The sequence below is a fragment of the Mauremys mutica genome, chromosome 14 (assembly GCF_020497125.1).
Source record: "Mauremys mutica isolate MM-2020 ecotype Southern chromosome 14, ASM2049712v1, whole genome shotgun sequence".
NCBI lineage: Eukaryota > Metazoa > Chordata > Testudines > Geoemydidae > Mauremys > Mauremys mutica.
The window spans coordinates 31,857,837-31,882,032 of NC_059085.1; the positions used below are offsets into that span (position 1 = coordinate 31,857,837).

At 39.3% G+C, this 24,196-nt stretch overlaps 1 long non-coding RNA gene across 1 annotated transcript; it reads left to right on the forward strand.

Annotated features, from left to right (window-relative positions):
• Nucleotides 1-2,952: 2,952 nt before the first annotated feature.
• Nucleotides 2,953-15,770, forward strand: LOC123349493. The gene is made up of 3 exons (XR_006573568.1): nucleotides 2,953-3,034; nucleotides 12,397-12,483; nucleotides 15,637-15,770. It is a non-coding gene; the product is annotated as an uncharacterized LOC123349493 (long non-coding RNA).
• The last annotated feature ends 8,426 nt before the right edge of the window (nucleotides 15,771-24,196 follow it).

Genomic DNA, 24,196 nt, shown 5'->3' on the forward strand with positions numbered 1-24,196 from the left:
AGGAAAACGCACTCAGGCTGAGCTACTAAGGAGTCACAGTCCTCCAGAGACCTGGGCCAGGAGGAGACATTGAGCAACAGGAAGCCAGCAGGCCAGTGAAAAAGGCTTTACCCGCTTTCTTTGCAAGGCAGCACTGAGTGAGCCTGGGGCAGGTAAAGAGCTTTCAAGTATTAGTCCAGGTTTCCAGGGCTGGGTCAGGCTGGTTGCTTAGAAACTGTTGTGTTGTTTGTTTAGTTCTAAGATGTAGACAGCCAAATCTTGAGTTTGGTTATTGTTAACCATTGAAGACTGACACTGAGTTCACAGCATGAGCTATTCTGCTCCAGCCCAGCTGCCTCAAGCTCCTTTCAATGTGCTCCTTGCTGTACTGCTGCCACCAATCTTTTCAATGAGCTCCTCCTGCTGCTGTTGTTGCTATAGAAGCTATGATTGAGTATGCACTATGCAGTCTGGAGCACTAGAGCAGATGCATCGTGTAGATTCTTCATGTGGAAGAAATCTTCTATTAAATGAACAGTTGTGAATGGACTGTAGAACTAAGATGAAAATAATCTTATTTTACCATGATTTTATCTTTTCTTTTTTGCTGAGACCAGCAGTGGCTGCAGATGCCCTTTTAATGGCATGGATGGGGTATATTTCATGAGCATAATGTATCCCGTGTGCTTTCTAGAATAAACAATGTGCATAGGCTTTTCATATTTCACATTTGACAGCTAACCGATCTAACAGTTATGCAAATTCCAACAAACAAGGATATCACTGGGGGATTCTGGATATCTGGGGAATAGGAATAATTAATAACTCATCTATACATTGTTATTTCCTTACCTAAATCTGATATGTGAATAGTCAAAAGAATGCAGCTCCCAGCTAGGCACCTAGTAATGCTGATCAGAGAAATTTAGACTGATCCATATTCCATCAGAATATTCAGTTCCTTCAAAATCAATATGCTTCACAAAATAGTGTCAGTTTCTCCAGAACTTCATTTTGGAAGAAAAACAGTAAAATGATTCCTACAATGTTGAAAGGTCCTGTTTTGATATTTTATGGAACAAAATGTTCTGATTTTACATCTTCAAAACAGCTTTCCTTTTCAATTGTTACTGTAATATAATACAAAATTTAAACTCAAAATCAAAATTAAATGTTTTGATTCTGTCCCAATGAAGCCTTTTGATCTATTCAAAATGAAACTTTCCTTTAATGGAAAAAATATTCAGGTTTTCATTCCAATTTGGAATGAAGCTAGATTTCAAAACCTTCAAGTACATGGTGAAGAAGAACTTTCATTCTCTACACAACTCTAGTACCTAGGGCCCAAATTCTCAATGGAATTTAGGGTGCTTAACTCCCCTTAATTTCAAAGGGAGTTAGGCACCTAAATACTTTCCAGAATCCTAATATTTCACTAGCCAGGTTTTCAAGAATGTTCAGCACCCAGTAGCTTCCCTTGTTACTAACAGGAGTTGCAAGGTTCAGAGCACTCTTGAAAATCTGGCTGTACAGACTTTCCTCATTTGATTTTTGTTTCAGTTCCTTGATGGTATTAAATGCATTTAGCATGCCCGCAGCCCTTCTACATTGTTACTGCTTCAAAGATTTCTTGGAAGGCTGTAGTAGGTTGGGCAGCCCGTACAAGAAGCAAAATGAAAATAAAATATGTAGAAATCCTTACATTGAAGTAGATTGGTTGTAGGACAGAGAGACAGATGTGAAGGGGGGAAAAAAATCCACAACCAATAAACAGAATACAAAAGTATTCAGAAATTATATTGCCGGGCTCAGCATAGATTGCATACAGTCAGCTATACCAAAAGAGAGTAACACAGTAAATATTGTGCCATCCTAGCAAAACACAGACACATAACAGCTCTTTTGAGATAGTCATTAAAGACAATGAAAGTAAAATATACATTATACACAAATTAAAGCATATAGACAGTCATATTAATTTACTATATTAACAGTATTCTGTGATCCATGTAAACCTGCACACTTTTCTTAGTTAGTCTGAAGCAATTATCACTAAATTAAAATGATTTTTTTTTAAAGTTATAGTTGAAGGGAGAATAACATCCTTTCTGAATTGCCTGTATTGGAAATGAACTGTCTGTGGCAGAAGGGATACCAAGTTATTCTTCAACAAAAAGAATGTTAGCAGTCAGGTCAGAAATCTAGAACACATAGTGTCATCTCTGAAGTTACATTAAGACATACAAGTTTCACTTTTCCAACTTGGGCTCATTACTTATATATCTTCTACGTCCAAGCATCCATTATAGAAACTTAAGGGTGATAGCAGGATCAGTACTAAGAGCTTGATCCTGAAAGCTATTAAGCACTTCCTTCAATATGCCTCACCTCCCTTTAAATCAGTGGCAATCAGGGGTTCCCAGTAGCCTGCAGGAATGAATCTTAAGTGCTTATGTGGGGCTGACAAGGTGCATCAAGCTTGCTATGGCCTCTCTGCACATGGATAAATTTCACCCTTAATGGGAGCTGAAGGAATGTTTATCAAATGCATTAGGCCTTATGTATACACATTCCCTTTTCTCCATCTGAGCACCCAAATAATGATTGCAGGTTTCCAAATTGAACACCATTCATCCCTTAAATGTCTCAAGTGATGAGTTGGGTTGTACTATATAGTTCTGTGATGGGGCACCCCATCCCTCCTGACCATGCCCTCAATTCCTCCACTAGTGCACAGCAATGTAGCCACATCTTTGTGTTCTTTTACAATTTTTTAGCCCATTCTCCATGTGTACTCCCCACCCCCTCTGTGCTTGTTTTAAACCACTTGCCTCTTAATGGGCTAATTAGCTCATTAACTTCCTAGCCCAAGTCTGGCCTGGTAATCAGGCACACACACCTGACCAATTAGGCCTTCTTCGGGGGAACGTTATTAGTCCAAATAGTGATCAGAATCTGGCTCAAGCTCTGTCTCTCAGCATTGTGTCACAAATGCCCATGATAGCCAATAAAAGCTGCACATCAAAATTTTCAAGTACACTTTAGAAGTGTAAAGGTATGTGTTCAATCTTTATTAACTTTCCAGAACAAGTCATGATTCCTCTTTTATGTAATTATGTGTTTTTCAGGTATATTCTAAGGCACAGACTAATATTTACATACTCCACATATTCTGTGGTGTTCCTCACTGGAAAGTTTCAGATTAACCTAAAATAGCACTTTCAGCTACTCAGAGAAAGAGAGACCTTTTTCTTTTGTTGTCTTCTGTTTCACACTATAGTTTGCCATCTTTTTTGCTTTATAGTGTATGCATGGCAAATAGCTTTTAAGTGTGATTAAACTCCAGGGCAAAATTGGGGCATTTAATAAAGGTGAACAGCTATTTAACTGCTTTATATAAAAGCAATGGTGATTCTTCTTATTAAACATAAATCCACTTCAGGAAGTCTGCAGTTTTTTCCCCTTGACTTTGATTCCCCTCACCCCATCTTTTCTCCTAGAAAAAAAGAAGCAGTAATGGAATTGCTGCAGCATGATAAAGAAGCACTTTACAAAATCATTAGAACAGACTCTAGCTCATGTGAATACTTAAACTCTTAGACATCTAAATATATCTTAAGGATCTGGGCCTTACAGCTAGATTTACCAGGATATTTAGTTGGGCAAGATACAGATTGTCCCCTAGTGGGTTTTTCACTGAATTCAAGGAGAATTCAGCACATAGACTCTTTTGGAAATTTTACCAGGTGCGTATCTGCATCTTTAGGCACTCAATATCTTTACAAACCTATACTAACTGCATTACAGAAAACCAAAACATAGGTAGGAAGACAGATTTCTGGGTTGACTTGTGGTATTTGATTAAAACAATATATATCTCAGTAGTCTGGATTACTTTGACAACAAGCAAGGTAAAAATTGGCAGTTTTGGAAGTTTTTTCCTTTTGAGATTTCTCCAGATATATCAAGTCAAATATAATAAAGCATATGCATTTTTTTCCTTTTCAGTGCCTGTTTCTTTTCCCATTGCTCCATGAACCAAAACTGCTGAGTTTTGCACAGATCTTGGTTTAAGGAGAAGAGGGAAGGATGCAGCAGGGGAGGGGAAGAGTGCTTCACTCTGTAAGGAGATACAAAGAATTACTTGCTCCATGGTGGGAATTGTGACTCTGGTCCTACTAGGTGCAATTAGATTCTACCCCATTACACAGGACTGTGTCTAAAGACTCAACCTAGATGTAAAAGATGAAATCTCTACTTGTTTTAACAGTGCCGATAGGTCTTTTCACACTCTAAAAGCCCTTTTGTCACCACAGGTTTTTGTAGCTGCTTCTCAGGAAAGACCGTTAATCCTCATCTCCTCTCTTGTTTCCTTTCCTTTCTTTATCTCTGTAAATTCATTTCTCTCTCTCACCTTCTTTCCCTGTCTATTTCTAACATCCATATGAGTTAGCTACAAATGTTAAACTTAACCTCTCCCCTTATACCCTCCAATACAAAGACGCTTCTCTCTTTTTTCCCCCCCTTTAAATAACTTGAAACATTCTGGGCCAAGTGGAAACCTTGGATGGTTCCCTTTTGGAAGTTTTCCACTCCAATGCTTGCTGATATCAAGAGACATTTCTTTATAAAAAGGACATTTCCAGCATGTTCTTCCCCCTCCACCCGTCTTAAGTGTTTGTATATTTGTGGGGGAAGAAATTGAAATGAGGAAATAAAAAAACCAAACAATAAAACAATTTTTGAAGAATCACAGGAAGGAATAGAATCTAGTTTCCTTTCTTTTTCACTGCTGTATTGTCTATTGGATGCTAACAGGAGTGAGAGCAGTAACTTTTAAATGTGCATTTATTTTGAGGTTACTGAAGTCAGCAGCCCTTGCACTGAATACACATGTAGAACAGACCTATTAGATAAGGAAATGTCACTTTTTTACATAGTCATTTTTCAGAGTAGTCCTGCATCTTAAATCTCATTCTGAATAAACATAGGTCTGAATATTAAAACATCTGCAGCCATTAGGTCTAAGAAATTTGAGCCCAGATCCAGGTCCTCGTGCAAATGGCCCCTTTCTTTCTAACACACACAACCTTCAAACTTTGAGGAATTCAAAATCTAGATGTAGATCCAAATTTGATAGCTTTAACCTGTCTCTAATTATTAATTCAGTGATCAATATTATAAATTTGCCAGTTACCTTAAATAACTGTACCTCAAACCCTGCTGTACAGTCAGACTTTGTGAAATAAAATCTTTCTAGCCGTAACCTCCATAAACGGGATATGTTTTTCAACCATTATTTACGGGTGGGGGTCAGAATACAAAAACCTGGAAACAAATAAAATATTTTGTTACTGTTGCTCCCTTGCCCCACACACTCTTGAAAATATTCCTACTGTATTATTTTGATCTGCATTTTCTTTGATTCAGATATGTGGAGCACAGTATAATTGAATCTTCCAAGATCCATGGCATTAAGCAACTACTTTAAAAATACTGAATACCTCAATGTAATTTTCTTGTCTAAAACAGGTTAGCAAACATCAGACTATATATATATTGTTAGCATATCTTGCAAGCAAATGGGATGGTTATTTCTTTATTTTCAATGTGGCTCTTTCCATTAGCACATCTAAAAAGACTGTATATTTTAACTTTATTTGTCAAGGACAATTTAAAATTACTGATGCCAAAATAAATGTTATGTTTAAAGAGCATTCAAATCTAGCACTGTTGTTGATGGAAAAATAATTTCAAACCATTAAGTTCAGGGGTTAGAAACATTCTCTAGCATGTCGTGATACCTCTCTCCTTCAGAAAAAAAGAATGTCAAGAAAGGATTGCTGCAAAGATCACATATTGAAAATGTTTTCTGTTTATATCAGTAATATACTGCAAGTTAGTGGTTGGATTGTACTTTTACATACAGTCCTGGGAAAGGCGGGGACATGGATTTGTACAGAACTTGTAGTCCAGTCCTAACTCTATGTATGTACCAATTGTAACAGGGAGTCTCCCCCCTTAAGAGTAGAGATGCCTAGTGGTCAGCCCATCCCCTCATCACATGGCATGGCCCTTTAAGAGTTTGAAAGGTTTTGTTGTTTTTTACACACACACACTCACTCACTCACTCACTCCCTCTGACCTAGGTCCTAGAAGATCTTGATAGAGTAGAAGAGGTCCAGTAGTGCTTGGGAGGAAATCCCATTGCTGTGTCTTTAGGGGCCAGGAACCTGGCAGTGAAGGCAAGGTGAGTCTCCCCTGTCACAAAACCAGCTGGAGAAGAGGACCAGTGTAAATGCTGCCTCCTCCCTCCCAGCAGGGCAGATGCCAGCAGGAGAAGTCTGGCCTGCTGATCCTCCTGAGTCTGAGGACTAACTGGGGGAATGGGCCAGCCAAGGGAGAAGTGATCTAAGGCTTGACAGCTGGCTAAATTACAATCCAGCTCCAAGAAGTGGAGCTGGGAACTCCTGGCTTGAGGAGAGAGGTATAACTGCCTGAACTACCTAGCTACAGGAGGAGGGGTGGGACTCCTGTTTAAGGAAAGACTGAAAGGTAACCCAGAAGGGACTGGGAACAGAGCCCAGCAGGTAGGCTTGGGGTAAAGCCCAGAAGCAGCTTTTTATTTTGGACTTTAGTTTAGTCATGTTACTTCCCCTGTGCCACCCCTCCCCCCCATCCCCACCCCAAAAAAAGGATTGAACTCACAGTGACCCAGCTGGAGTGCTGAGTCACCTAAACCCTGGGAGAAAGGGAGGTAGGGGTGTTTGCAGCACCACATTCAGATCACTAGGGGATGCTACAGTGTAATTGGTGAAACAGGCATTGCAAGCCAGATATGCAGTGTCACCACCTGTAATCAAGCATTTAGATCACATAACAAACCTGTCTTGGAGCAGCTGTATGGTAATGAATATTCCATATCATTCTATGTGTAGGCTACCAGTAGGCCTGAATATGGAATCTAAATGCAATATCTTCATCTTCATCAAGAGGGGGGAAAACCCCGCAAAAGATATTTCCAAAGATATCAATGATGCCTAGTAGAGGCGTACTGCAGAAAACTGACCTTGTTACTAGAAGCACAGTTTAAGGCTGAATTGTCTCATTTAAACAATCTAGGCAAATATATTGCTAAGATTGTTTGTGTCCTTGCAGTTAGAGACATCTGTAAATTCAATCTGCATCTCCTAATTTGATGTTTTTAAATGCCCTAGTACATACAATATATCACCACTGATTAACTAGTTCCCAAACATCTAAGAAGTTATAAAAATTGATGTATTTGAATCTACAAGTTAAACCAATTTGATGAGTGTTATGGAGAAATTATGGGATGAGTCATACCCACTTCATATATGGTTTTTCATTGTAAATGGTAAGTTTTGTCCATGAAAGGACTGACAGACTAAGCTCTAATTATCTATTTATTTAATAGAGCTGGGTGAAATATTTTATTGCCACAGTATTTTAAATGAAGTTTGCTGAGTTTCCACCTCACATATCTTCCATGAACATACAGCATTTACTGCAACACTTTGTGCTTGAAACTAAAGGGGTGTGTAAAAAATTCAACCAAGGACAACCGAACGATTTTTGGAATGGGGAGAGATTGTGCCATAGTGACTAGAATAAAGAAAACATGGCTGGACACATTCCGCAACTCCTAAGATCTAGACCCACCTCCTATCCAGTCTTATGGATGTGACAGACTATTGAGACTGGGAGGCAGAAAAAAGTGCTTGGGAATGTGCCTATATTGATGGGATACTGTATACTGAGTGTTTGAAAGATTCCTAAAACAGATTGCATTTGCAAACTGTAAATCTGTTGTTTCATGTTGGATCCCCAGCTGTTTCTGGATGTATTTGCAGAGCACACTCTCATTTATGCTTGGCACAATGGTTGTGTCCTTAACTTTCAGATACAGAGCTCATAACTGTTATCCATGTCTTTGTTACTGAAAGTTAAACTACTGCAACATGCTCTGCAGTATTAACACATGCCTCAGGATACACTTATGAATTGTAGATGGGGTCTTTGACAGGTGGAAAAAACTAATCCAAGGCCACACAGAAAACCAGAGTCAGGACCAGGATTAGAAACCTAATCCACTAGACCATAAAATAGACCATAATGGGCTCCAGGTGAGGTATTTAACCTCTTTGAAACACAGGTTGTTTTTTTTTTTATAGTGAGGGTGTGATATGTAGTAATGTTTGTTTTTTCTGTCATGAAATATTTCTGTACTGTATAGTAAGCCAGATCTTTTATGTATTCAGATTATTTTGAAAATACTTAATAAGATGGAATAAAGAAATCAAAATTACATTTGGACAGCCAAATTGTGAGATGAATAATGCAGGTAATTTAAAATGGCTGAGTTTTAGAAAGTTAGAAGAAACACTTTGTGATTGAATGCACCAAGAGAGAACCTTTGCCGTTGTGTATGCTGGTGAGCATTGTAATAATTGCTCGACCCCCCCCCCCCCATTATAACTCCCAACAGCTCTAACTGCTCCTTAATGCTATGTGAAGACTACAGTTTTAATGGTGCACCACGCTGCTGCTAAACAGCAGTTAAACCCAGTGGTTAAATGATTGCGTTGAGTGCTATTGAAAGTCATACCACGTGGCCACTTTTTTTTTTTTTTTCTAATTGCTAGCTCACTGAGGCTTTCAACAGCACTCAACCTCCAGGGCCAGTTTTTACATTTTTTTTTTCCCTCTGAATGGCAAATTGTGGAGATTTTAAACCCTTAATTTTGCTTCTTTAATAAAAAGTGGAAATTAAAAAGCCAGTGTGACTTAAAGTAAGTGCCCCTGAAAACTGTGGTTATGCAAATCCCATTATACATAATAATAAAAAAACAAAACCCAATGCTGGACAATAGGAAGGGGAAAGACTGCAGGAGGGGCCAAGACAAAGTTCTGTTGGCCAGCAAGATGTGGGAACGTTACTGAGATGATATAGGAAATCCAGGGGAGACGCAGTGATTCAGGCAGCTCAGCTGCAATGACAGACTCTGCAACATGCAGGGGGAGGCCAGGGGAAAGAGAGAGCTGAGTAAATTCCAGGGGATCAAGAGGGAAGTCAGTACCCTATAAAGGAACAAGGAGCAACCCGACAGAATGCACAGGAACAAGAGCTGGTTATGTACAGGTCAGTGATAAATGAGGAAGCTGTTTGGAGGTCCGGGAGACCAGAGGAAAGCTAAAGTAGGTCAAAAGGCAGTTGAATTATGCAAAGCAGTGCAAGAGGAGGTAACACAGAGGGCAAACAAAGAAACGGGTTTGAGCAAAGACAGTGGGTCAAGCTGGAACTGAAAAAGGAGGGGAAAACATGCATAGCTCAACGATTCAATCAGTGGCATCAGTTATACACACACATTTACAGAGAGAAGAAACAATTGTAAATGGTTAGAAACATTTGAGGATGGTGCAGATATTGCTAGACTTAGTGCTTATTGCACTGCTTTTATCCCAAATTAAGACTAAATGCCACATTAGGCACCTAAATCCCTGCATCAGGCCTCTCTGAGATCCACAAAAGCCCTGCTCAGCTGCTGCCTAACACTGTAGGTACCTGAACTCACTCAGCACCTTAAGTTTTTGCAATAGAAGTTGCTTAGGTTTCTGCTTCTGAGCATATGCACTGTAGCCCATGACACACATCCAGACAGCTAAGCCCCAGAGTGATGCACAAACCAAAGGAATATAGGCGTGCCTCCACCTAACTTGCCTGTGGTGCCAGATCCAGTACATGTGCTCAGAGTTCACCTATCAGATCCATGGATCTTATAAGTGAACTTGGACAAAATGGTAAAGGGAGGTGCCTCCCTCCAGCCTGGATTTCAGCATCAAACTCTCTTAGAGGGGCAAAGTTTAGCATGCATTCCTCGACTTGGCATCCCTAGGGTGATCAGATAGCAAGTGTGAAAAATTAGGATGGGGTCAGGAGTAATTGGCACCTATATAAGAAAAAGCCTCAAATATCGGGACTGTCCCTATTTTATAGGGACATCTGGACACCCTAGGCATCCCCCCTTGACTAGTTTAGGTGAGGTGCTGCCTAATGTGCTGGATTTTGTGAGTCCCATTCTGAGGGCAGGTCTACACTACGGGGGAAAATCGATATAAGATACGCAACTTCAGCTACGTGAATAACGTAGCTGAAGTCGAAGTATCTTATATCGAATTACCTACCGTCCTCACGGTGCGGGATCAATGTCCAAGGCTCTCCATGTCAACTCCGCTACCGCCGTTCAGGTTGGTGGAGTTACGGAGTCGACAGGAGCGCGTTCGGGGATCGATATATCGCGTCTAGATGAGACGCGATATATCGATCCCCGAGAAATCGATTGCTACCCGCCGATACGGCGGGTAGTGAAGATGTACCCTGAGGCTCCTATCTCTCTCCATTCCTTATATATGGAGGCTACATAGACTAACTCTGCCTTTGTGAAGTTCTTGGTTCTTTATAGTTAGGCTCGGTGATGCTGAGTATCACCATGCTTAAGATCTTTTGTGAATCTAGCCCTCACTGTGAGGTGGAGAGTCTGTGTGTCAATACTATTCCTAGATCTTTGTCCTATATACCATTAGGGTGGGAGTGACAGTTGTGTATGAAGAAGAGGTGGGCCATTGAGCAAATGGGACTTTTCTAGAGTGGGCGTGCATTAGGCAGCTGTCATGCCACAACTGGTCAATTGTTCTAGCCATGTTGGTCCCGGGGTATTAGAGAGACAAGGTGGGTGATGTAACATTTTTTTTATTGGACCAATAAAATAGGGAGGCAAGCTATAATCTTATACCGAGCTCTTCTTCAAGTCTGGCCAAAGTGAGCTAGAAGCAATGCTTTTCAGTATGACATACATTCTTTTCAGCAGAAAGCTATTGCTGGATGATGGCCTGGTGTTCAGGCCAGTGCTTGAGTCCTTATGAGGAAAAGTCCACCACAGGGCTGCGAGATGAAAGGAGAATTAAGGAGAAATAGAATTTGTAAGAGTAAACTCTCAAACAGGCTGATGACTTAAATAATGGATCTGAATGTCTTCCTGTGACAAGCCACCCCATAAAGGCCTTTCTCTAAAAGGGCAAGCCCAAAGAACCAGGTTTGATGACAATTCTTAGGGCTAGTCTACACTTACCGTCCGGGTCGACGCGGTGAGTTCGACTTCTCGGAGTTCGAACTATCGCGTCTGATCTAGACGCGATAGTTCGAACTCCGGAAGCGCCGCGGTCGACTCCGGTACTCCACCACTGCAAAAGGCGGTGGCGGAGTCGACCTTGGAGCCGCGGACTTCGATCCTGCGGCGTCTGGACAGGTAAGTAGTTCGAACTAGGGTACTTCGAGTTCAGCTACGCTATTCACGTACCTGAACTTGCGTACCCTAGTTCGACCCCCGCCCTTAGTGTAGACCTGCCCTTAGTATCTGTTGAGGCCTCCACCAAATGCTATTATAAGCCAGGATCCCATCTCTGAAATCAAAGAAAAGAAAATGTTCTGCTGTTTAATTTTGTGAACTGTTCCCTTGGTTACTATCTGGAAACAAATGAAGCTTAAAAGTGATAGTTGCCAGTGAAATGTTACCCAGACCACGGTGTTAATTTCCAATACATAGTATGGTCATGAGTAAGACCCTTGGCCTCAGCTATGCTTAGTCTTAACATCTTAAAATAACCAAGAGAATTATAATTTTAGGGACAAATCATCAGCTGGTGTAACTCCACTGACTCCAATGAAGTTATGCTGTTTTATACTAGCTAAGGAGATTGCACTTGATTTTGAGTTTTTTTGTACTGGGGTGGGGTGGGGAATTAAAATATGCATAATCATAGAAGTGGCCCTATAAAGAACCATATTTATAGTGCTGTTACAGAGGAATCTAGACCAGGAGATTATAATTAGTGATATAGAGTCATGTGTTTCTCATTGAGAAAATTGCTTAAATGAACTCTGCTTACTTATAAAAGTCCTATTTGTAGATTTAAGGCCTTTTCTTAGTAGATAGATATAGATTAAAAATATTGGGGTGGGGGGCATAGGGGAAACTTATTATCTTGCAACCTGTCTTTATTTAGCAAGCTTCTTCATGTAATCTTACTTTATCTTTTCACTTCTTGTTAAGAGCCATGCATTCATTGTTCATTCTTCCATACCTCTTTCACTCATGAAATCTAGTTAATTCTTTTCAAAGATGCTCCCTTTGTATTTGTGATAATAGGTTCAGCACGCCACAAGAAGTCATGCTAGTCTATACTTTCCCACTTCACAAGATATCATCAGGGCATATTTTTAGGTATCTTGCAAGATTAACTTTCACAAATCTATTTTCTAAGCCCTCTGAAACTGGAGACAGCTTGCTGTTATTAGACTGTATAGTGGATATTAATTCCTGTATGTGTTTTTTTTAGTTGAATGGTGATGGAATGAATCTGTTCTGAAGCATGTTAAATCTGCACATTTGAGTGCTTTGATGCCAATGTTCATTTTACTTCAAGGTATCTTATTTTCATCTTCATAAAATTAAATGCTTGCATGTACCATATAATTAAATTTAGCCACACCAGAGACTCCAGTATGTGCATTTATTAACTTCTGACTGCATCTCTATTTATACTTTGGTCAATTTTAGCAAATCAGTTAATTTACCCAAGATGCAGCTTACAACTTAGCCACAAAAGAGGTGTGAAAAGGCCCCTTTTCAGTTAGTCTTCACTGTAATGGGAAAAAGGTGTGGATGCATCTGTTTGTGCATACCGCTAGGGTAAGTGCATACTTGAATGGAGAGTTGGGAGCCTGCTTTTGGGTTTGTAGCTATCCACAGTGTGAATTCTAACCATAGGGTTTTGCATATATACATGACATGGTCATGCATTTTTCTGGGACATTTATGAAGGCCTAGAGAACATTTACTTCTCATGATTATTTACAGTATTGTTCCCATATAAATAGAGCGTGCGCCAGCTTTCCTAAACAAGGTTCCCAGACACACACAAGATCACTGGCACTTGCCTGCTAGGTTTTCAGTGAACAAGGAGACTCAAAAATATATTCTACTAAATGGTTGATAAAGATCAGATCTAAGAAAATGACCCAAAACAGAACATCAGGACAATGTTGTGGCTCTAAGAGCTTGTCCACACAGAGAGGCCCAAGACAGTTAATATGAATTACCTAAAGGTGTGAATTTGAAGTGAATTAGTTACATAGCATTAACCCCTGTGTGGACACTCATTCAGAATTATTCAGGCCTTTATTCAGTTTATCTTAAAGTGAACTAAGAACTGTATAATAACTAGCAAAACAGTGAAAACTCCAGCTATTTCAACGTGCTGCAGCTTACCTTATAAACAATCATAATATGAATTGTGCATCTCACCAATATTCCACACTCGAAAGTATCTGTCTTCTGTATTTGGGTTTTATACTTCTAGCCACCACTGTAGTACCTGAGCACCTTCTGCATAAAATCAATAGCAAAGTCCGTAGTGGAGACTCTGACACTTGTCACTTTCGGGGGATAAAATCTCTAGATGGGGTAAAACCTATGCTTGGGATAGGGATCTTGTGGTTTTGTTGTTTTTTTTTAAATATATTAATTAGCTGTTTGTGGCAGTGATGTTGAGAGAGTCATTCCTATCGTCACACTGATGGAATTCTAGCCCACTTATCGAGTTGAGTCAGAACAAGGGAGTAAGACAGACTTTTGTTCCCTTATGGATAAACCTGATGTTCCTAATATGTACATGTGGTGATAGGTATGTTAGAAAGGCATAGACAAAGTACTTTAATACTGAGCAAAACCTCAGTTATGACAATAAATAAAGAATACAATTCTTTCTCTTACTCTCCCTCAACCAAATGCAGATGAGTGTTCTAAAATTTGCTTCTCAATGGATATCTAGTAAATACACAATGATAGCTAGAGGATGGCAGAAAGAAGGGAGACAGAAGAAGAGGAAAGAGACAATAACAAAAAACAACTTCCTTATAAGACATGACAGGACACTATGTATTTACCTCAAGTTATACTGGGAGGAGGTTCCATTAGAGATCGAATCTAAATCACGTTTTGGGTCTCCATTCTAAATTGTTTGCGTTTATTTTGTACAATGACTGTTAATAATTAACTTAAAAAGGAAAGGAACATCACGTCCACAGTATGGAGAAAGCTCTGTCCTCCAATGCAGAGGAACTGCAACAATCTTGAGGCCTGAAAAGATTGTATTTTACTGCTTTTGTGGAGCTTAGTCATTGGTGAATGAGCCACAAACAAGCACGAGAGTTCTAGAGGTAGTAAAATCCATTTTTTTTCGAGGTATGCACTGAACAAGAAACCTTTCAAAAAGATAAAGCAAGAGCCTTTGGTCACTACCCTTTCTGTGAAGCCAACCAACAATTTTGGATTCTGGACGTGTTTTAAAGACCATAATCCTAGCTTTCAAACCCTTATGCTCTTTGATCATAGCAAAAACACATGCCATCATTATATAAGGGAGCAAGGCTTTCTATATCAGGGACTCTTGCCTTCAGTTTGTTCATATTGCCAGACATTGCCTTTAATCTTCTGTTTAATGTTAGAGAGGGACTCCTGAACATTATCCAGCTGCATCTATAGTGCAGCTGCCTTCAGATCTTATGCTGTGCCTCCTGAAGCATCAGAAGTGGCTGTATCGCCAACATATCTGGCTGTCTAAAGATTTAGCAAGTAGCTATGTCCTCATTAAAATCCACTTTGGATTTCAGCAGTTTTTTCCAAACAAATGGTAGCCAAATAATATGGATAACGGGAAACAAAGTGGATGCAACATAAGCACTAATAACAAAACAGAAAGCAAAAGGTTGAAACCTTATCTACTGATTTTACCAACCCTTGTATGTCTCAGTTATGTCTCCCAGTGGTTCTCAATGTTTTTATTAAGTTACCTACTAACAATATTTTGTCTTTTTTGGCATCCCACCCAAAGTGTGTGTGTGTTGGAGTGTGTGTGGTTGAATAATAGGTCAGCATCCTTCACTACTGCTGCCTCCCCCCCCTTTGCCCTGCAGAGGGGTCACTGATGACATGCTGCAGCAACCTCTGCCTTGGCACTGCAACTGTATTCCTAGCTGGTACAGTGGGGAGGCCGGGGTGAGGTGGCAGAGGGGAAGGGAGAGAGAGAGAGAAGTGTTGGAGAGTGAGTCTGCACCTTGCATGTACTCCACAATGGTGGCTCCTGTGGGACTGGACCAAGCTTGCCAACAATGGTGGCTCCTCTCCCATGAGACTGGCTCTGGCTCCCCATTCAGGGCATTATGACTTGGCGCACGCGGCTGCAGCACCACTTAGGTTTGTTCGGCCTGTGCCTCCATCATGAGAGAGGGGTGGCCAGGACAAGCCACATGCACCAGTGGGGAGATGGGCCACGAGCTGCTGCTGCAGGGTGGGCTTGCTCTCGAACCTTTCTGGGCCTCCCCTTCACAATGGCCTTGCAACCCACTAGAAACTTCCTGCAACCTACTGGTGGGTTGTGGCCCACCAGGTGGGAATTACTGCACACCCCATAACACTCTCTTTTATAGCTTTTTCCAGCTTGTGTTTACTTTCCTTCCTGGCTTAATTATCTTGTGGTTTTAATTTCCTCCACTGAATTTCATTAAACTCTTTACAGGTTCAACTTTTTGCCAACCATTGGCCGGGTGTAATACTTAACCTTGATCGCATGGTCAAGGCCATCATCTAAGTCTGTCACTTTCCTGCTGCCGTTTGCTTTTCTCCCATTGCTGCTTTGCGATTAGTGCTCAGGCTTCGGGCATACACTACAGTGTTATGCATGTAGGAACGTGTGCGTTCCAGGAGAATAGAGAAATGGATATTTTAAAAGCTCACTCTGCCTGTCTCATTGCATTTTTAATTTAAATATACTTTTTCATTATATGTTTTTTTATAATCTTTCTAATGTGCTACACCTTTTAGCTGTTTGTGATCTTGAAGAAAATGCTAAGTGCTTTGGGATGCCTGGCTAGATGCTATGTCTTTAGAGAAAGTGAAAATGGTTGTTGTTGTCATGCTGTTGATCTTCTGCTTATTTACCCGCATTACATGTCGCAATCATAACTGTATTATTAAGGTTATGTCAGACTTCCTTGATAAATCCTATTTTTTTAGATTTAGAATTTGTATGAGAGTTTATCATTCTTTGCTAAAACACATCATGTAACGTCTCACCTTGGGAACAAATTTTGGAAAATCTGCAGGGGAAAAAAAAAGTTTTTGAAAACTCTGAAGTCTTAAATGGGAAACTGTGCTTTAATGTATGACAATAAAAGCTTTACACCACACTACTGTCAAACGTTGCCTATCCTCTGTCTGTAAATGATGAGCTGCTGATCACTTTCAAGAGGTGAACAATATAGACCTAAACCACTGTTGTAAATATTTCAGATTTTGCCATACCATCTTCCCAATCATACTCTCTTGTCTTAAGCCATCACCTCTTTCAATGTTGTTATAGGATAAGAAAACACAGGACATATGGGAAGGGTATGTAGGCTTGGTAGAATTCTAACTTTTAATTTCAGCAAATAGAATTGATTATTTTAAAACATAATTTAAATAGACAAAAATCTAATATTCACAGTTGGAAATGATGGGAGTCAGACAATGGTTATTTAATGAAAGTAGATGCTGATATTTAAAAAAAACTTTATAACTTCTAAAACACAATTTGTCAAAATATACTAAATAAATATCCTTAAATCAAACTCTAAATTCTCAGTGTAAGGAAAAATGCTGCTTAGCTGTAAACTACAGTTGTTATCAACGGAAATATTTGTTGTCAATTTGTATGTGTGGTGAAATCAATATTTTCCTATTTTAAAAATTGAATCCTTCCAAGCCTATTTATATGTTACTTTCACTAAAGACTGGGGTTCGAATTCTGTTGGCTCAAGGGGGAGTCTGAGAATTTAAATCCTACTTAAAATAGCTCAAAATAATGAATCAGAAACGTTGGACTATGCAGAATTTTTTTTCCAGATGTGGTCTTTATGAAGACAATAATTTCTTTGTGGAAGGGTTATAAAAGAGGTTCTGTTCGGGTGGTGGTAATTCTGCTATCAACCCCCTCCCCCCGGTCAGACATGGATAGAGATCTTTTTAATATTATTACACAGATAAATACTACTGAAAATTGTAGAGACAAGGTGACTGAGGTAATTTTTTTTTTATTGGACCATCTTCTGTTGATGAGAGACAAATTTTGGAGCTTACACAGCGCTCTTCTCCAGGATGGGAAACTAAGGCTTTGTCGACACTGCCTCACTTTTAGTGACAGCCTTGCTGCTAAAAGGCGTGCAGTGTAGCTGCTGTGTGTTGGCAGGAGAAAGCTCTTCTGCGGACAAAAAACTTCCGCCCCGGCGCTTTTCGTCAGAAAAACTTTTGTCATTTTGGTGTGGGAGTTGGTGGGGGGGGGTGTTTTAACACCCCTGAATGATAAAAGTTTTGCCTATCAAGTTCCAGTGTAGATAAAGCCTAACTCAAAGTGTCACTGCTAAATACAAGGTTTGAACAGATTGTTTAGCATAAGTATTTAACACATATTTCAAGCGGCAATTTCACCTTGAATGGTCCCTTGAAATGTGTGTTAACTACTTATGCTGAACAATCTGTTCAAACCTTGTATTTAGCAGTGACACTTTGAGTTAGTTTTCCAGACCTGGAGAAGAGGTCTATGGCCTTGGTTACATTGGCGCTTTACAGCGCTGCAACTTTCTCGCTCAGGGGTGTGAAAAAACACCCCTCTGAGTGCAGCAAGTTACAGCACTGCAAAGCACCAGTGTAAACACTGCCCCAGGTGGAGGTGGAGTACCTGCAGCGCTGGGAGAGCTCTCTCCCAGTGCTGGCGCCGTGACCACACTCGCACTTCAAAGCGCTGCCGCGGGAGCGCTCCCGCAGCAGCGCTGTACAGCTGCAAGTGTAGCCATACCCTATGTAAGCTTGGAAGCTTGTCTCTCTCACCAACAGAAGTTGGTCCAATAAAAGATATATTACCTCACCCACCTTGTCTCTCTAATATCCTGGGACTAACAAGATACAACAACACTGCTTACTGGAAACTGTCATTTTGGGAGACTTTAGGGTCCCAGATATAGATTGAGAACAAATGCTACTAACAATGGTAAGGCCCAGATAGTCTTGGATGTAATAAATGACAAATTTCTTTACAAAACGGACACTGAACCAACAGATCCGAGTCTAAAATAGACTGGGATCTATTGAATAGTGAGATCATCATAGAGGAGTTGATTGTTTTTTAAAAAAATCACCTTTGGATTAAGTGATCATACATTAGACAATTTTAAATTAAACTGAAGAATAATCAAAAACAAGTTGGTAACTAAAGTTTTTGAGTTTGAAAGAGAAGACTTTGAGAAACTAGGAGAAATAATGAAGTCATCTGAACTGAAGAAGTCAGGGAGTTAAATGTGGTCAAAACTTGCAATTTCTTGAAATCAAAGATGCAAAAAATATCTGGAAAATGCATCCGAAGCATGGGCAACAAACTTGTAAGGAAGGGCTCTAGACTGAAGTGGTTGTTTAAACATCTCAAAAAAGAGAGCATACAAGGAATGGAAGAAAGGATTGATCAGCAAAGAAAGCTGCTACTTGATGGTCAAAAAGTATAGGGATAAAATCAAGTAGAATTGCCAAAAGTCTAATTGAGTTAAACTTTGCAAAGTTAATTAAAACAAACAGTAAGACATTCTTTAGCCATATAAATAAAAAGAGGACGGGGGCGGGGAGGATGGGGTAGAGATGAAGGATAATCTAGATATAGCTCAAAAACTAAACCAATACTTGGCCTCAGTTTTCAATACAGATGATAATTGCCACATTTGAGATGGAAGCTCTTGCATGTAAACAACTGGGCAATAGTTTTTCAGGCATTAATGTATCCTGTTAAATGAGAGTGTCTGAGATGGTCTCAAGTTTGGACTATCGCAACTTTTGATGATTTTCAGTTTGATTCAGAAATATCCGTGCATGTGAGACAATCCTTGAGTTTGAAATGGTCCAGAGATTGAATTTATCCCATCTGTGAGATAAATGTGAGCTTTAAACTATACAGAGGCTAAAATGACTTGACTTCTATATTATGCTAACTTTGATTCAATGTAAATAAAACTAGGCAAGAAGTTTCTTTGCCAATTTAAACTTTAAAGTTATAAAACTATTGAGGTTATTTTTCTTTAAACTTGGCTTGTTCTGCAAATCTCAGTGACATCTAAAAATCAAAAGTCCAAAATCTGTATGTAGTATACCTGCAATATATAGGTATGTACTGTAAATTGATCTAAGGTTGTTTAAGCAATTTAGGGTTTTTTATTAGATTGTATTAATGGTATAAAAAAGAGGACCCATATTTTAAAGCATTAGTACAAGGAAGAATGTTCATCCTAAGCTGGCTTCTGAGTGCCTGATTCCTCAACCGTAACAGTGCCGGATATTAATGTTAGTTTTTAAATGCATGTATTACATTTGCTCAGAAATGCAAAAATACAGGAGCAGTGATATGATCATTTAAACTGAGAATATATTTATGAAGAAGAAGCTGATTAACAATAAACTGTGAACAGTTTCTCATCGCCCCCAAAAGAGTGAATACATGGTATTTGAAATGTATAATACATAGAGTAAATATTCCCTTTTTATAAGACTTAGCAAGATATCAGATTCTAGTCACTGCTGAGATTTCCTGCAAGAATAATACATTCAAAGAAATGCTTAATGGGGACTTCATCTCTCCCATTTGAATTTAAAGTTGTAATCAGTTGTACATCTTCTGCTGTTGCCATAAATCCACAATTTTCTTCATAATGCTTTTCAAGCAAATCTTGTCTATGGACTCTGAACACACACTCATTGTGAAGCTGAGAGAGAAAGCTTCTCCTGACTACACTAAGATTTACTTTTATGAAATACCAACTATTTAGAGGGCTCTGGGCTATAATAGTTACTGCCTTTCACCTGATAAATTTTATGTCATCTAATGTATTGAAATTTAAGTTTAAATAACTTACACAACACATAATTGATTCTGGCTTAATATTCAGGATGATTACAAAGTACATTTATAGAGAGAATATTGTGGAAGGTAGATTCAGATAGACTCGCTGAGTTTATCACTTGGAGAGAGACATTTATATTCTGTTATGTTACCAGTTTCAGATTCTCTAATTTCCCTACTAATTTAATTATTACACATACTCCATAGTAAGTGCATTAACTACTACAGTATCTCAGGCACACTGATCCTCAATAATTAAGGCTGGAGTTAACTTTCTACTCTAAACCTGAGTGTGATGTACACATATGCCCTGTTTGCCAAAACTGAACCAAATCCACCTTAACTCTCATAAGCACAGTTTTAGACCAGGATAGAACTTGTGGGCTAAAAAATGGGGGGTGTCATCACTTCTTGTATAGTTTCCTATTTTTTGTCTTATTTTCGATAAAAAATGGCTTGTTTTACAAGCTGTATGTTAGTGTTAATCTGTGATATGCTCTCACTAATTTATGTGGCCTGGAGGGAAATGGTTTGTGTGTGCATTATGGCTCCACGGAGATTATGAACGCTGCATGGCCTGCAAGTGGGCAGCCATGGTGGAAGGTATATCAGGTAGGGGACTGCACTGGGGATAGATAGGGTGATGTGATGTGGAAGGAAATAGAAGATAGAAAGTCACGTGAGACACAGTAGGATGGTGAGGGGGCAAAGAGAATACTTGGTGAGGGGGAGCAAAGGGAGGCCCTATCAGCAGAGAAATGGGGAGGAATTTAATTATCTAGAACTCTATCCTCAATTCCATTCACTAAACCCTCTTGACATAGCTGTGTGCTGGAAGGGAAGCTATCATCTCCTTTTGGTGGAATAGAGGGAACATTGAGAAAGAAAAGGCGCTTCTTCTAGGGACTGTGTCTTCCTATAGATTTGGATGCGTGTCCTGCACCCTCACCTAACTCTAATCTGGACCCAGATTTTAAACTGCCTCTTTGGGCAATCTCTTTTCAAAGTACTACAGTGCAATTTAGCCAAGTATGTATCATAGGATTGCTGGATCTGAGACATACAGTATGCCATTTGGCCACAGTATAGCAAAGCACTTAAGCACAGGCTTAACTTTAAGCATGTGAGTAGTCTCACTGAACTCAAGTAATCTGGAGGAAGATAATAACTCACTTCACAGGGTGCTGTGAGGTTTATTCCATTAATATCTGCAAAGTGTTTTAGATCCTGAAAGTGTTACAGAGTAATAAAGTGTGTGTAGTACACTGTGTAACAAAACCATGTTTACAATGAGTTGTGTTGCTCTTCTGCATAGAATGGTGCTGAGATTTTCTACATATTCATTTTTTCCCCCATAAGGATGATGATCAAATTTTATACAGTATCTGAAACATTATAGATAATGTTTTAATGTAAAGTACATATTAATCTTAATGTTTAGCTCTTGGATAATGTGATGCCTTTTAGGAATTCATGAATATATAAACATTAAATGCAAATACAGGATATAGATATAGTGGATTATCCATTGCATTATATACTCCAGTCTGTTTGGTATTCATTTCAAAGATTTAAAGTTATACAATAATATATCAACACTGTTTTATTACTGCAATATTTCTATTATGCTAATTTGTGACGGAGATCACTTCCACTAATGTGTAATTTTTTTAAAAGGAAAATGTCAAATGCCTGTATAGCTTGATGGTAAATTTACATAGCTCACAATTTAATGAAAGGGTTGTATGGAGGAAAAAACCCTAGCTTTATATAACAATCTACTAAGAATTTTATAGCACAGAACAGCTGTATATACAGAATAGTTTTGCTACCTATTCTAAACATTTTGAAGTTCTGTATTCTCCAACAATTATCCTGATGAGATTTTTCTCTCTTTTCAAGATCATGGTTGCTTATAAATATTTTCTTTGATGCTCTTTATGGAAAAACGATCCTTGAATGTTCAAGGGGTAGGTAGAATCGCCCCCTCACTTCCCCCCCCCCCAAAAAAATAGTTTGACACTGAAATATTTCTTTACCACAAAACAAATGACCAGATGGGGGGGGGAGGAATAGTCTGTGGAAGGTTTTAGTGTCAAATGTCAACAGTGTAGCAGTATTTAATGTATTCCCATTTTTTCTTATAATCAATTTTCGTTGGGTAGGGAAAGCGATAGAAACAAAGAATCATAGACAAGATAAGATACGTTGCCACTACTGATGTAAATTTGTGAATCTGCAGTATTGGAATTCTCTCATATAAGTAAACCTTATTATGCTACAATTTGATTTTGGTTTTATGACACTTAATGGAATCTAGCACAGTATGTCATAAATAAACCAACTCTGATGTTGAACTCTGTTGTGACCTTACAATGAGAAAATGTCATCCACTTTGTCAGATCACAGACATACCCAAAGGCAGCGTGTTTGTGGGAAGTGATGAGTCAGCATCATTGACCTGACTATATGCGAGGTTGGGTATCACAGAGTGCTGATAGTTCAGTCGATCATTGTGATGAGATACAGTATTGGCTTCTAGTGACAAAAGTATGAGCAATGAGGCTAGATGCAGAGGATTTAACAGATGATAACAGCAGTTCATTCATAAAGAAAGTGGTAAACTTATCTAGAGAAAAAATATAACACGATAAATCCTTATAAAACTCTGTTTAGTTTACTTGCAACCTAAAATTCCTATGCCACAGGCTATGTGAATGCGTGCAAACAGTCAATTTTATATAAAAGTTGTGTAACTGTTGTATGTGTGTGGAAGAAGGGAAGGGAAGAGGTAAACTAGAGAGAGCTTGGCCAAAGAAATAATTTGTTCTTTTCTCCATTCACAGTCCCAGAGAGGGCATCTTTATAATTATACTATCCTGCAATGCAGGAAAGGCAATAGTCAACCCTGTCCCTGCCACAGGATTTAAGATTTATATTTTCTGGCACCTCAAGCCTACAGATTAAAGAAGTATGTCATTAGAAACTCAAGAAAACTCCTCTTCAGTGGCATAAGATTATTAGCCAAGATTTTAAAAAACAGTTGCCTAAAGTTGGGCTCCTAAACAAGGGCCTGACCTACAAAAGTACTCAGTACCCAGAAACACCCTTTGAAGTCAGTACAGCAAATCAAGCCTCCTACATGTGTTCATCTGAGTAGGAGGACAATAGGAAAATGTGACATTTGAACACTTTTAAGTCAATCAGATTATGTTCCCCCCCTTAGGGTAATCAGATTCAATCTTCTACTAAAAATGTAGTTGCATTTGGATCATTATACAGTAGTTTCCTTGTTGGCCTACAGTCTTCTTTCTGCAGCTTCTACTCAACTATAAATACAACAAAAATAATATCATGAATTTACTGAGTAGAGATACATCAGCAAAGCACGTCCCCTCCCTCCCCAACTGTCAGTTAGTGGAAGGTGGGAGTTTCCCCTGCTTTGTTGTAATTCAGTTAAATAGAGCATCAAGTCCCCAGCCTGCACTCCTGTGAGTAGACTGATTTTGTTGCACTGAGCGGTCCCTTTTAAAAAATGATGACTCTGCTAAGAGCACACCTGATGTTCCTCCTCCTCAGGTGGGATATTGATCACCAAGAGGGAAAGGTTCCATGGCAGTTGGGAGGCTGGTTGTTCAGTGAGGCTGAGTGTTGGGAGTCTCTGGGAGAAGCACATAGTTTGAGATGTTGGGTCTTCACTCTGTGTCTGAAACCCTGACAGTCTGATTTAGGCAACTGAAGAAGCAGCATACTGTAGCTTAAGGTAGTCCACTGCCTCTGATATAACATCATTGTCCAGCAAGTGGATGAGATGAGAAATAAAAAATGGGGGGCAGGAGAGTGATTTACAGCAACACATAGATGAACAGGAATTGAACAAAGGGAGAAATGAACTTCCTGCAATGACAACTTTTTTCTCCTGCTTATTTTTCAGCCTACTTTCCTTTAAAGCTTTGCCTGACTGACTGACAGGCCCCATTTGTGAAATCAGCAGGGGAGAGCTGTAAATATTGTAATTGTGGTGGTAATGCACTGCACCTGGATTTACAAGTACCTGCTATTTAATACCATAAGGAGCCTCAGTGAATGCATGGAGTCAATCACTTGCAACAATCATGCCCAATCTATACTGAGGTCCATGAACCTTTTTTTTTTTAAAAAG